General features: G+C 40.8%; 1 long non-coding RNA gene across 1 annotated transcript; it reads right to left on the bottom strand.

The window, feature by feature from the left end:
- Window positions 1-13,388: 13,388 nt before the first annotated feature.
- On the bottom strand, window positions 13,389-15,074 carry LOC147338253 (uncharacterized). The gene is made up of 3 exons (XR_015125059.1): window positions 14,764-15,074; window positions 14,477-14,564; window positions 13,389-13,778 (listed from the first exon to the last, which is right to left on the bottom strand). It is a non-coding gene; the product is annotated as an uncharacterized LOC147338253 (long non-coding RNA).
- Window positions 15,075-15,697: the final 623 nt, after the last annotated feature.

Raw genomic sequence — 15,697 nt, 5'->3', positions numbered from 1 at the left:
ACCCACACTCCACATGCCCTGCAGCTGAGGCTGTCTGCCAATGGAAATTAAGTTAGTGATGCATTAAATGCCAGTGGAAGTATAACTTGCATAGAAATTCATATCAATCTATATATATATTTTTATTTTATTTTATTTATTTTTTGGGGGGCGGGGGGGTAATCAAAGGAGGTAAAGGACCAGAAAAGGCAGGACTGTGCTGTGTTCTTTTTACCTACCAACAATGTGTGCATTAATAACAACCACTGGATTTCTTTTTAAACTTGAATCTTTGACAAAAAATATGTTAATTCTAGTATCTCTTAGATTCTTTTGCAAGTTAAGACCCTACATAAATACAGAGGAAAGAGAAAAAAAAACAAAATCATGATGATCCCTCAAAGCAAGCGCTTTGGCGACAGTGGGAAAGAAAACCTCCCTTTTAACAGGAAGAAACTCCAGCAGAAACAAGCTCAGGGAGTTGCAGCCATCTGCCATGATGGGTCGGGTAGGAAAACAGGACAAAGACATGCTATAAAAGACAGCCAGAGATTAATAATCTAATTAATGATTAAATGGAGTGCAGAGTGATGTATAAACACATAGTGAGTGAAGAAGAAACACTCAGTGCATCATGGGAAGCCCCTAGCAACCTAGCCCTATTGCAGCACAACTAAGGGAAGATTCAGAGTCACCTGACACAGCCCTAATTATATGCTTTGTCAAAAAGGAAAGTTTTAAGAGACTGTGTCTGTCTCCTGAATCCAAACTGGAAGCTGGTTCCACAGAAAAGAGGCCTGAAAGATGAAGGCTCTGCCTCCCATTCTACTGAACTAGGTTTTTCTAACCATATGTCACAGTTTTAACTCTTAAATCACACAGCCATCACCCAAAATGCTAGTTTGTGTTGATATGTTTTGTGGCCTTTATTTTTAAAGGTTCGTAAAAAGGATGACTCATATAAGTATTTGATTTTAGTTAGGTAAAAGCTCATGAATTAAAAAAAAGTTCAAATGAAAAATTAATATAGTGGAAAAAAACAAACAAACAATTATTTAGTACTTTTGATTCACTTCTTGAATTTCAATTCAGACTCAGAAAGGTTTATGACATTGCTGAAGTCTGACTTGAAAGACTAGTGTTATTTTGGAAAGATGCTCCAGACTGAGCAAATACTACTGGTTCAGATTTATCTTCTTTCCCAAACTGCAGCATTAATCCTCTGAGATGAAAGAATTGTTCATGTAGAAAACACAAAATGCTATTTACACCATCTTACAGTCACAGCATTTTTTTTAAATAAGGTTTCATGCTGTATAATTAGTCTTTATCAACAGTCCACATGTTAATATACATAATTGTATATTAACATGCAGTTGATATTCTTCATTGTGACCTCTTAGAAAATGCATACTTATATTTTTCCATTTTGAATCAGCATGGTTATTTTAAGCATGCAATTACATCTGCAATGCAAAACAACAATGAATGCGGTGGTGCTGAGCCTAGTCTGCTGTGGTCCTGGTGAAATATTACATGTTGAATGTTTTTCATTTAACAGCATCTCTTTGTTATAGTGTTGTTGTGTTTCACAGCTGGGTATCATTGATTTGCATGGCGAGAGTAGAAAATGAAGTCACCTAATTCTCATGTTATCAACATTTCTCGGTCATTCAATCAAGCCTTATCGTAGTGCGCTGCTGGTCGCATAATGACAGTAATAAATTTAAAAACAAACACCTCCCTCACGTTTTAGGTTTCAAGAGTTTCACACAAATGTGTGCTTATAATAGCATGCTATTTGTCAGAGAAAATGAATCTGTTGCTACTGTTACTACATTTAAGCCATGCCATGAGCCTGAGACAGTGTTCATATTTTTGTAACTGAAGTGATTACCAATGATTTACAAATAGATTTAACATTTGTTTCCTTTTGTGATTGTCTGTTCATCTGTTATCTTAAAATCTGATGACAGATTATGAACTTATACTAAATACGTCCTAACACTGAAGTGTGGCTGGTTGGACCATCAAAGGGCAATATCACCGAGGAATCAAAAATATTTGGAAAGTTTAGCTAAGTTTTATGAGTCGTATATTAACTCTGTGAGCTTCTGGGTATGACTTTGCAAAGTCCTGGCTAATTCCTGCCGGGCTGGGAGACTAGTTTTCACAAACTACTACAGTATGCCAACTCACTTTTTCTACTTACCCTTTGCAGTATCCTGCAGTAAAGTAGCACATTAAGCTTAACTATTTATAGTGTTTTGCCCCTTTTCTACCTGTTTTTAAGTTTCTACTTTGCTGTCTTATGGATTATCCTTCTTTGCCACCCAACCTCTGCCACTTCCAGCCTTTGGCCTCATAATGCAAAACCTATCAACTCTCCACTGTTATTCCACTGATCACCTTTACTCCACTGATTCTTCCTGAATTGCCTCAAAAATTGCCACAAATTTTGCATCACAATTAGAACCACAATACCTTTGCATACAATAAACCGATTAACTGTGCTTTGGTATCTTGTGTTCTGTTAAAATATCATTCTGAGTCAGTTTATTATTCATTATGTGTTTACAGCACCCTCTGTGGTTGCTCCAAGTAATGCACTTTAGAAACGGCTTTATTTTGAAAAAACGTTATTGAACGGGAAGTCGGCTCAGTCAAGCAAAGCAAGTGAGCAAAAAGAAGGGAAACATATCGGCCTTAGTGATGGGATTTCCGGCTCTTTTTAGAGAACCAGCTCTTTTGGCTCCGAGCCGGCTCTTCAGGTTGTTTTGTTGCTTTAATTAATTTATTATTAACAATAATATAGTAATTCCTTTTGTGCATAATTGTAATGTAACAAAAGTGGTTTTATTTATATATGTTTATATATAAATATATGTTTATATATAAATATATGTGGTGGCCCCTAGAGACAAAACACATACAAACTCCAAAACACATTTCTAGCATTAACTGAACTTCCAAAACAGAGCTACCCAGATCACTTAAATTACACAATTGAAAGCATGTGTGTATTGTTTGTGTATTTATACACAAGCACTCATATATATTAAAAAAAAAATTTTTTTAAATTTTAATTTACCTGTTACTACCACACACCAAATTTAGGTCGTTGGTACTTGCTGGCTTGTGTAGCCTCTAGGTAACAAAAGCTCAACACTGCGCCCAGCATCCTGGAGCACTTCTCTTGTGTTGTACATGTTTTGGAGTTTTTATGTGCTTCTGAGTTTGTACGTATTTTGAAGTTTGTACGTGCTTTGTCTCTAGGGGCCACCGTGAATATACTTTTATTTATTCACTCCACATAAAATGTAATAAATAAATCATATAATACAAAAACTAACTATTCACATTTCAACTTTTAACTATTTAAATTTTCAGCTTTTTCCTTTTAAACAAATTTAAAGTGAAACAACACAAAACACTGCAAACCACAACACAAAGAACATGCACATTCTCTGTCATATGGACCTGCATGAATAAACTTTCTGAATCCTTTATCATCTGCAACTGAAAATAGTTGTGGATGATTACTATACCTTTCTAATGTGACGTTGTTGCCCCTGGCTCTCTTTCTCTCTCTCTCCCTCCCGCTCTGCTCCTCCCCCCTCTCCCCAGCGCAAAGCACAAGGCTCGCATGCGAGTGAAGCGGAAATAAGTGGAGAGAGAGGGTGAGAGAAAGAAAGAAAAAAAAAAACACGGCCTGCGTCATTCACGTCAAAGATCCGGGTCTAAGAGCCGTTTTGTTCGCAACCGACAATAATAACATGGCTGAACCACAACTCACAACCACTAGCACTTTATATAGCGTCTGTAGAAATTATCCACATATTTCACTTATCTTAACTGCACTACTGTATAATTCTGTATAAACAACCATTCTGTACAATACCATAATTTTAATTCTACAACTGTTTATAACTTGCATAGTTCATATTTCTGTATAGCTTTTTTAATTTCGTATTTCTGTATAGTTTTCATATTTATATCCTGTACATAGCTTGTACATCACTACAGCCTGTACATACTCATACTTATAGCATATTCATAACATACCTTCATAGCGTGTACATTGTAACATACCCATAATAGACCCATATTTTGTACCCTCATACCTATAACAGACTCATTTCTGTAATATATTTATATATCAATATTATTGCTAATATATATTTTGTAATATATCTATATCATGGCTAAAGCACTTCTGGATGGATGCAAATTGCATTTCGTTGCCTGTACTACATGTGCAATGACAATAAAGTTGAATTCTATTCTATTCTATTCTAATTATTATTTGCAGATGAGTTTTAAAACATGATCCAGTCAATAGTGTCTCATGACAATGACTTAAGCGAGTGCTACATTTGTGGCAACTGCTGTGTGCAGATCAACAATGAATAAAATAACGAGTGCGGCAGAGAGTATGACCGTGCAGCGTTTAAAGCGTGGAAGTACTGACCATACTTACCTTAAAAAGTGACAGAAACATTAGCGTAGGAAGAAATCTTCTTTTTACAGCGAAAAACACCCCTAAACTTCCGAGCATGCACCGACAGTACGCTGCCACGGAAATGTGTAACTCCCAGATTCTTCCACTGACCTCTACCACACTCCTGCACCAGAGCAAACCTCCGCCTGCCTCACTCCTGCTATACAGGTGAAAATAGAGCAACAGGATTGATTTTATTTATTTTCTGCTGTGTTTTACGTGCATCTATTTGAAAGAGTGAGTGTAAACACAAAAAACTATTTTATTTTATATGCTGGAATATGCAGAAAAATAGGTTTAAATGTTAAATAAACCTATTTAAGCGTTTCAGTAATAATGTCCCTTACGGCACCTCATAGTTTCCAGCTGCTGGGAGTGATGCAGACGGGAGGTTAGGTTTGAGGGTGGTTTCAGGCTGAAGGCAGTTTTATATGTTCCACTGTTTACAGTGACCGCACACTTTTCAAGCTATGGGTTTAACAGCCAGTTAATGTCACCTTATTAGCTTATTGTTATTACTCCTCCTTGAATCGCTACCTTATCGTGGTGGAGGGGTTTGTGTGTCCCAGGGATCCCAGGGGCTATGTTGTCTGGGGGCTTTTGCCCCCTGGTAGGGTCTCCCATGGCAAACTGGCCCTGGGTGAGGGACCAGACAAAGAGCGATTCATAAGACCCTTATGAAAAGGACACCGAGGGAACAGTTTACCCTGCCCGGGATAGGGTTACCGGGGCCCTGCCCTGGAGCCAGGCCCGGGGAGGGTGCCCGAGGGCGAGCGTCTGGTGGCCGGGCCTTAGTCCATGGGGCCCGGCCGGGCACAGCCCGAAGAGGAGACATGGGCCCATCCTCCCGCAGGCCCACCACCCGCAGGAGGCGCCATAGGGGTCGGGTGCATTGTGGGCCGGGTGGCGGCCAGGAGCGGAGGCCCTGGCGGACTGACCCCCGGCTGCCAAGACTGGCAATAGGGACATGGAATGTCACCTCTCTGGTGGGGAAGGAGCCTGAGTTAGTGCGTGAGGTTGAGAGGTACCGGCTAGATATAGTCGGGCTCACCTCTACGCAAGGCTTGGGCTCTGGAACCAGTCTCCTGGAGAGGGGCTGGACTCTGTCTCAGTCTGGAGTTGCCCCTGGTGAGAGGCGGCGGGCTGGGGTGGGTATTCTAATATCCCCTCGGCTTGCTGCCGGTACGTTGGGGTTTTTCCCGGTGGACGAGAGGGTTTGTTCCCTGCGCCTTAGGGTCGGGGAACGGGTCCTGACTGTCATCTGCGCTTATGCGCCGAGTGGCAGTTCAGAGTACCCAGCCTTCTTAGAGTCCCTGGGGGGGGGGGGGGGGGGGGGGGGGGGGGGTGCTGGAGGGTGCTCCACCTGGAGACTCTGTTGTCCTGCTGGGAGACTTCAATGCTCACGTGGGTAACGACAGCGAGACCTGGAGGGGCGTGATTGGGAGGCCTCCCTAATCTGAACCAGAGCGGTGCTTTGTTATTGGACTTCTGTGCTAATCACAGTTTGGCCATAACAAACACCCTGTTCGAACATAAGAGTGTCCATAAGTGCACGTGGCACCAGGACGCTCTAGGCCGTAGGTCGATGATCGATTTTGTAATCGTATCAGCAGACCTGCGACCATATGTTCTGGACACTCGGGTAAAGAGAGGGGCTGAGCTGTCAACTGATCACCACCTGGTGGTGAGTTGGATCAGGTGGTGGGGGAGGACGCTGGACAGACCTGGTGCACCTAAACGCGTAGTGAGGGTGTGCTGGGAACGTCTAGCAGAGGCCCCAGTCCGCGGGATCTTCAACGCACACCTCCGGCAGAGCTTCAACAGCATTCCGAGGGAGACTGGGGACATTGAGTCCGAATGGACCATGTTCAGCGTCTCCATTACCGAAGCTGCTGCATTGAGCTGCGGCCGCAAGGTGGTTGGTGCCTGCCGTGGTGGTAATCCCCGAACCAAATGGTGGACACCAGAGGTGAAGGGAGCCACCAGGCTGAAGAAGGAGTCCTATCGGGCTTGGTTAGCCTGTGGGACTCCGGAGGCAGCCGACAGGTATCGACAGGCCAAGCGGAATGCGGCTCGGGCAGTGGCTGAAGCAAAAACTCGGGTGTGGGAGGAGTTCGGAGAGGCCATGGAAAAAGACTTTCGGACTGCCTCGAAGAGATTCTGGCAAACCGTCAGACGTCTCAGGAGGGGAAAGCGGTGCTCTACCTGCACTGTGTATAGTGCTGGCGGAGCGCTGCGGTGGAAGGAATACTTCGAGGACCTCCTTAATCCCACTGACACGTCTTCCGAGGAGGAAGCAGAGTCTGGGGATGAGGGGAATGACCCGCCAATTTCCGGGGGCGAGGTCACTGAGGCAGTTAAACAACTCCTTGGTGGCAGAGCCCCTGGTGTTGATGAGGTCCGCCCCGAGTTCCTGAAGGCTCTGGACGTTGTAGGGCTGTCCTGGTTGACACGCCTCTGCAATGTTGCGTGGAGATCAGGGGCAGTACCTGTGGACTGGCAGACCGGGGTGGTGGTCCCCATCTTTAAGAAGGGGGACCGGAGGGTGTGTTCCAACTACAGGGGGATCACACTCCTCAGCCTCCCTGGGAAAGTCTATGCCAGGGTGCTCGAAAGGAGAGTTAGTCGCACCTCGGATACAGGAGGAACAATGCGGTTTTCGTCCTGGTCGCGGAACACTGGACCAGCTCTTTATCCTCTCCAGGATACTTGAGGGTGCATGGGAGTTTGCCCAACCAGTCTACATGTGTTTTGTGGACTTGGAGAAGGCATTCGACCGTGTCCCTCGGGGTGTCCTGTGGGAGGTGTTGCGGGAATATGGGGTGTCTGGCCCATTGCTACGGGCCATTCGATCCCTATACAACCGTTGCAAGAGCTTGGTTCGCATTGCCGGCAATAAGTCGGACTCGTTCCCGGTGGGTGATGGGCTCCGCCAGGGCTGCCCTTTGTCTCCGGTTCTGTTCATAATTGTTATGGACAGGATTTCTAGGCGCAGCCAAGTGGCGGAGGGCTTTCGCTTTGGTGGCCTCAGAATCTCATCTCTGATTTTTGCAGATGATGTGGTTCTGTTGGCTTCATCGGGTGGGGGCCTCCAGCTCGCACTGGAACGGTTCGCAGCCGAGTGTGAAGCAGCGGGAATGAGGATCAGCACCTCCAAATCTGAGGCCATGGTTCTCAGCCGGAAAAGGGTGGAGTGCCCACTCCGGGTCGGGGATGAGTTCCTGCCCCAAGTGGAGGAGTTCAAGTATCTCGGGGTCTTGTTCGCGAGTGATGGGAGAAGGGAGCCGGAGATCGACAGACGGATTGGGGCTGCAGCTGCAGTAATGCGGATGCTGCACCGGTCCGTCGTGGTGAAGAGGGAGCTGAGTGTAAAAGCAAAGCTCTCAATTTACTGGTCGATCTACGTCCCTACCCTCACCTATGGCCACGAGCTGTGGGTAGTGACCGAAAGAACGAGATCGCGGATACAAGCGGCAGAAATGAGCTTCCTCCGAAGGGTGGCTGGCCTCTCCCTTAGAGATAGGGTGAGAAGTTCGGCCATCCAGGAGGGGCTCAGAGTAGAGCAGCTGCTGCTCCACATCGAAAGGAGCCAGCTGAGGTGGTTCGGGCATCTGACAAGGATGCCCCCTGGGCGCCTCCTGGGTGAGGTGTTCCAGGCATGTCCCACCGGGAGGAGGCCCCGGGGCAGACCCAGGACACGCTGGAGAGATTATATCTCTCGGCTGGCCTGGGAACGCCTTGGTATTCCCCCGGATAAGCTGGAGGAGGTGGCTGGGGAGAGGGAGGTCTGGGCTTCTCTGCTTAGGCTGCTGCCCCTGCGACCCGGCCCCGGATAAAGCGGATGAAGATGGATGGATGGATGGATGGATGGATGGATGTTAAATAAAATTCTTCCAGTCGGAGAATGTTGCATATAATTTAATGTTTGCTTCATTCAAGTTAAAAGATTAAAACTAATAAAACTAGTTTCAAAAAGAGACTTTTTCATTTGATTACATTTTACATGACGGATTATGTAAGAAATAAGAAAAATAAATAACAAAAAAAATGAACAGAAACATTCAGTCAGTTAACATTCACCACATGAAAAGTAAGAATTTTCTTATTATGCAGTACTACAAATTTATGTGGAATTTGAGTTTAATGACAATAATTTGAGAGATATTTCCCTAGCAGTTCACCCTCCCATCCATTGGCCTACATAGCCTATCACTGCTCAACCTGGTCACACTTGTTTCTAAAAGGTACTGAAAAATTCTTTTTTCTGCTATATATAGTATCCAAAAAATGCTTATTACACTACCATACTTTCTCTCCAGGTAATAAACATAACATTTTCACACTTGGTAGCACTTTATAATAATGTCACACTATTAAGCATTAGTGAGGTGTTAGCATGTGCTTAATTCATCATTCATATATAATTACTCCTTCTTAGCATGTCATTTATACATACATGGATATGTTTAACCATCTGTTACTGTTACACTATGTATAGCTATCACTGCTACTACATCATCGTTAATAATAATCATAAACATCATTGTCATAATTGTCCTAATAATATATCTGTACCTTAAATTGCTACCTTCAAACAAAGAAGAGTACTGGGGACATAAGGTATTTAAGAGGCATACAACCCTCCACTATAATATCCTTATGATGTTAAAGCATTAACCAATAATGCCTTATACAGTGATTAAGTTTACTATATATGTCACTTGTACTTATTAAGTTGTGATAGAACTTGAAATTGTATCCCAATTGAGTATATAACAAAAAAAAAATCTAATACATAGTTGTTACCAATTACCATAAGCAGATTATAATTTTCTTACTAATACAGTATATCACTGTACTATTACTTATTATTTTTGCCTGGTACGCATATGTTTGCTTCCACATTAATAACAGTTAACCTCAGCCTGTTGGCCTAATATCCACTTTCAATGCAATATTACCAGTGTTACTTTGTAATTGAGTTGTAATAACTTGTTACTGCCTTGTAATAACTTGTTACTGTTACCTTTTGGTTTCTATATTATTGTCTCACTGTCATAACACAAAACTGTATTACATGTGCTATATTTCTACATCTTTCTACATTTTAGGAAGCACTGACTGCTCCTCACATTTCATAAATCAGCAGGGGGCTCTATAAAAACTGTTAAAATAGATGTGATCTGACCTACAAATATATATGTTCAGGTTCAGCTATTTTTATTAGATTTTTTTTATTTACAATTTTTTTTTTAATTAAGTCTTTAATTCAACTACAAATTCAAATTAAATCTTCATCTAGCTTTCCCTGTTTTAATTTAAAAAAATGTCCATTCAAATGTTTTCCAGTTGCCTCCAGAGCAACTGAGACCAAGACTTTCAGTTCACCCACAGCAACAGAAAAGAGGATGTTTAGGTTTATTAGATTAGATTCACAGGATTTGTTTTAACTCAAGTGTCGTTGCTAGATGTGACTTCATTTTTCAACTACATCAGTGGTGGTGATGAGTCAACACGCAGTTCATTATGAGGTGCCGTAAGGGACATTATTACTGAAACGCTCTCACACACACTACTGAAATTTTACCTCTCAGTGAGAGGTAAAATTTCAGTAGTGTGTGTGAGAGCGTTTCAGTAATAATGTCCCTTACGGCACCTCATAGTTCATTGTGCTTTATTGATTGTATTATTGTTTCCAGCTGCTGGGAGTGATGCAGACGGGAGGTTAGGTTTGAGGGTGGTTTCAGGCTGAAGGCAGTTTTATATGTTCCACTGTTTACAGTGACCGCACACTTTTCAAGCTATGGGTTTAACAGCCAGTTAATGCCACCTTATTAGCTTATTGTTATTATAGAATAGAATAGAATAGAATAGAATACTTTTATTTGTCAATTTCTTCAAATGTACTTGCCATACAAAGGAATTGAAATTACGTTTCACACTGTCCCATGCGTAGACATATATATATTTATTTATTTATTTATAGTTATTAGTAGTAGTAGTATAAGGCAGGAGTTTATCTCGGTCTGTAATTTTGGTAGATCTACTCATCAATCACAAATGACTTTTTTAGCTGGTTTCTGTGCAGGTTCAAATTGTGATTAGAGCCATCCATCCCTTTGCCAGACTGCAATGTTCACTACTACTTGCATTTCTGTCAGGAATCTGTTTTTGTTTGTTTTTTCTTACTGTGCTACTAACTTGATAAAATGTTTATGTTTTCCTTCTTCTTCTCTCCTTGTTTCTCTAAAAAGAGAAAAAGAAAGAGAAGACCAGGAATCAAATCAATGTGAAGCCCTGAAGTATAGTCAAAAGTCACCACATGCTCATTTAAAAAAAGAAAAAAAACACATCTATGGATGATGTAGAGATGAGTGTGTTTTCTCACTTGTAATAAGCTTGTGGACAGAAACATGCTCCAAAACATGTTCAGTTTTCAACAGTAAGTGGTGAAATGCTGTTTAATATTTACCAGATCTGAATAATACAACAACATTGCAGAGCAAAATTGTCAACATCAACCACTGCGTATGAAGTACTCCATCTCCAAGATAAATCCTCCACATCTGAACCCTCTTTGTGAAAGTGAGCAAATGAGAACATCCACATAAAACCAAACAACATGAAGAATTCAACTGTACTGGTTTCATTTCTTCCTTTAAAAAAAGTCAGAGAGCAGTGCAGTTGTTGAGCCTGACGCGTCTGTCAAAACAACATCTTCAAGTAGGCTACGATTTTACTTATCTATTTTAAGCACAAGTCAGCATCCAACATTCCATTAACAAGGAGATGTGGCATGCATTACCACTTAATTGGCACTTACATTCTGGGGGTCAGTCATTATGCAATCCTTACGTGTTCCTAAAATTGATAACACTCACGGACTTTTATTTTGACCTGATTTGAATGTTATCAGCACACAGAATGACTATTATCAGTTGTTATCAGTCCTATACTTATCGCTATTAGGTGTGTCTATCTTCTAGCCAGCTCAGTGGGCTGTTATCATCCATTGTAATCTGTAAAAAACAGAGTACCACAGATTATAGGAATTTCTAACACTCAGTGGTAAATGTCATTGCAAACTCTCAAATACAGCTTTGTAATGAGTGCTTTACATTGTAAATGGGGTAATTTAACTATAAATGTGTGCTTCCTATACCTAACCAGTACCTTTAGTGTCGTGTGCTTAACAAGCCTGTTCCTTTAAACATTAGTTAAAAAATTAACCCCAGATACTTGAACAGTCAAGCTGAATTTTAATGAAATTGTGAATGAAGGATAGTTGAATATTTCCCTTTCCTTAGAATTGAGCAGCTATGTCAAAATATGAATTCTTACATTAAAAAGAAGACTTCAAACCTATATCGCGGTTATACAGAATCAATAAAATGGCAACATTGTAGAAGAGGAAAATTGCTCCAAACTTAAAATATAAAGCTAAAGAAAAAAGAAACCAAACAAATCATCCAACAGCACCAACTGGGAGGAAAATAAATCTGATAAAGCGTGATAAAGAAAAAACAATATCTTGGCGACCAACTAGGAGACACTAAAAAGGCAATGAAGGCGCTATATAAAAATAACAGAATACATCAAATAACAGTACTTCTTCCCTTGTCATGACAGGGAGTTGTGTTATCCAGTCTGTGAAGACAATCTAGTTTATGGAAAAAAATAAATTCAACAGAATGTTTTATATGTGCAGGCTGTACATGACTGCTGATTGATGTCATAGTTATGGAAATCAGTTGAGAATGACAAAATTCACAGCTGCATGATGACCTTGTCTGGCCATTCTTGATAGAGAACTGAAAGCAAAGAGTGATTCGAAGAAGACAAAAAAGGGAATGCAGCGGACCAAATTGAACGTCCGACTACTTATCATGACTTTTTTCTTTTTTCTTTCTGAAACCATTTGAATTTGGATGAAGGGGTATTTTCATAGTTCTTTAAAACCATGGTCCATTGGCATGAAACCAACCAGCTGCAAATGGTTTTCACTTTGGCAGGAAGACATAATTAATGAAGCCCATCTAATGACTATTAGCTAAGTGTGGCCCTGAGCAGAGGGGCAAAATGATGATTTTAATGAAAACCATCAAATTTAACCATTCATTGGATAATTATCTGTAAATTTGTTTAAAGTATTTCATTGAGTAGTAGTTAAACCAGATATTGGCTAACTTGAGTCAGCAGGACCATGACACTTGAGAGCCGTGGACTTCTGAGACCCCAGAGCTTTCCCAATCAATTTCAGGAGGCAAAGTACAAATTTAAACAAAGGTACGTTTTGTTTTTGTTCCTCTTGTTGTTGTTTTTTGCTACCTTGGCATTCACAGGGTACTGATGACAGCCCTCCTTTATTTGAGCTGACATTAATAATTATCTTTTGTCTATTGTGAGTGTTTCAACTGTATAGATGTGCCTTGCTGATGTACTCCAGAAGTAAGATTGGGATTATTTGTAATAGAGAGTGGAGGTGGAATAAGAGCTGCAGAATCAACATTTGTAGCATAAGGTGATGCCAAAACCTGAACTCATTCAGTGTTGCTGGAGCTTTAACTTTATTGTTTGTTATACAAAACTATGTATCAGAGGAGGAGCCAGACATTTGAAACACCCGGGGCTTAGCCCTAAAGGGTAGTATGCATGTGGGATTTTTTTTTTTTTTTGAGGGGGGGGGGGGGGGGGGGGTGTAGAAATGACTGAAAGATTAATAGGCTCTGTTTTGAGTTTTGTTCAAAAAAGAATGACTTCATATAGGGAAATATATATATCACACATGCAGGACACCTTAAACTAGTTTTTTAATTGAGCAGCAAGACAGAACGAAGTCGGGGCTGTATCAAGACACGAGGACTAAACCCCAACCAGACGCAGAACTGATCCAGAATTAAAACAGGACTACAACAGTTCAAAAGCAGGATTACTGAGGACTTAACCAAGACATAACCACAATCAGAACTAGATGATAGTAGCACTAAAAATCATCATAGACCTGCACTACACTTATTTATTTAATTCTACCAAAGTACAATATTTAGATTGAGAAAAGTTTATATAATTATTTAGCCTTGTTGTGCAAACAAGCCTGCAGAACTTAATAAATATAGAATTTGAAAAATAGCAAACCTAAAAAGAAACACTAGGTACGAGATACATGAGTACCTATGATACAGTGATACTTTTAGTAAGCAACCATTTGACTAACATGTGTGTCTCACCTGCTCTTGTTCATCTCTGTTCTGTCCTCATTCTCCATCTCAATCTCTGCTCCTCTCTCTCCCTCTTTGTGCTGACAATCATCAAATATACAGTTGAAACCAGATATTTACAAACTCTTCAGATCAAAACACAAACACTTTTTTAATTGTAACATCAAATCAGACTAAATGTTTATTTTTTTAGATTGATAAATATAAAAACATATTTGTTAACTTTAAGAGTAAAGAGAGAAACTGTCTGTGTTTTTTAATTGCAAATGGCACCAAATTGTATTCAAATTGAGCCACACGATTCTTTTCCTGGTGTTTTGGTTGACATCTCTTGATTTTCCCATGTCAAAGAAACAGGCTCTGTGTTTTGCCTTATATGCATCCACAGCTGTGCCACCAATTTACTCACATGGACTCTACTAACCTATCAGAAGCTTCTTCAGCTCAGAATGGAATCGTCTGGAGTTTTCTTATTAATTAACAATAAACTTAGTGTACATGTACTCCTAAATTTAATGAAAGTGATAAAAAATAGACAGCTCTGTCTCTCTTTATTCTGACATTTAACTAATTCAAAATATATTTCAATATTTATCTAAAACAAAAGTTTACTCTAAATTGATGTTGTACAGTAAAAATGTTTTATGTTTTCTCCCTAAAGTGTATGTAAATATCTGGTTACAAATGTGAATATCCTGCTGTGTACTGAAATCCCTCTTGTTTTGCATAGAAATATACTGAACAACATACAAAGCATAATATATAAAATAACATTTACCTGAGTTTTTTCTTTGAAAGAACCCTCTAATGTCCATTCTTATATTTCAGTACATAACTGAAACCGAATTAGTCGGGGAGGGTAAGAACTGAAAATATGAAATAAACACACGTAAGCTAAGACTCTCTAAAAAATAGCATTTGTTCGGCTTTTCATTTCGCCATTTGTTGATTCACTTGAAGAGCAAGTAAAATAATATTGGTCAAGTGATCAGTTTCATATCAATCTTTCGTGATACACCGTCATATTTACATTATTTGTACGGTACGAATGATTTGCTTTGGTACCTGCTCAAACTTAAGCTCTCCTTAGTATGGCTGGCTCCGTCTCTCCAACAGCGCACTCACGGGCAGCAGCTCCCCCCGCCCCCTCGCTCAGTCGCTTAGTGCCTGAGCTTGGATCATACCAATATCAGGGGGGGATTCACGCACAGTCGTAAATTCCCACAGTGTGCACTATGTGCTTCGAATATTGTGTGTACTTTTTGTTTTATACAGTTGTCAGCCAGGCATCTAACTATGAAAAAATTACACTCCAAAATACCCCGGGCTTCTGACAAAACAACCCGGGCTTAAGCCCCGTAAGCCACCCCCACGCTCCGCCCCTGCTATGTATGCCTCTCTCTCTCTCTGTATTTTTTAGCACAGAGAAGTACTAAATGTGGTAATATTTAAGTGGTTCACTTTTGCCAAGAAGTGTCTGCCAGTCACATATTATAGAAATAGCTTTATATCTACTCTGTGTAACTCTACTGCCAAAATCTTTCTCCAGCTTGTTTTCAGTCATGCTCACAATGTGCCTCCAGGGATGTCAATGCCAGTCATTCAGCACGTCCACCACTGTGGGTTAGACAGAAATGTATCTACAGTGACTGGATAAATCGCTATCATATGTTTTAGTGACATGCATGGCTCCTAGACATCAAATCTTAATGACGTTAATGATTCCCCGACTTTTCCTTTAGCGCCATGGGGTTGATATGTGTGGTTTTTAAATAAAACATTTTCTTTGATGTTGATGTGAATGTTTCCCACAGGATGATTTGTCTTAGCTGTTGTGATCTCTTAATTTTTCATTTTCCACCACGCCTGGGCAGCATAGTGGTTAGCACTGGTGTCTCACAGCAAGAAGGTTCCTGATTTGAACCCCAGTTGGGACCCATTTGTGTGGAGTTTGCATGTTCTCCTTGTGCCAGCGTGGATTTTCTCTGGCTTCTTCCCA

Source organism: Aulonocara sp. 'chitande type north' Nkhata Bay, linkage group LG2 (assembly GCF_057382095.1).
Source record: "Aulonocara sp. 'chitande type north' Nkhata Bay isolate Kocher_YH1m ecotype deep benthic linkage group LG2, A_spYH_male_GT1.1, whole genome shotgun sequence".
Taxonomy (NCBI): Eukaryota; Metazoa; Chordata; class Actinopteri; order Cichliformes; family Cichlidae; genus Aulonocara; species Aulonocara sp. 'chitande type north' Nkhata Bay.
Note: the sequence above shows the minus strand (reverse complement) of the source record. Positions and strands in the feature narration are given on the sequence as shown.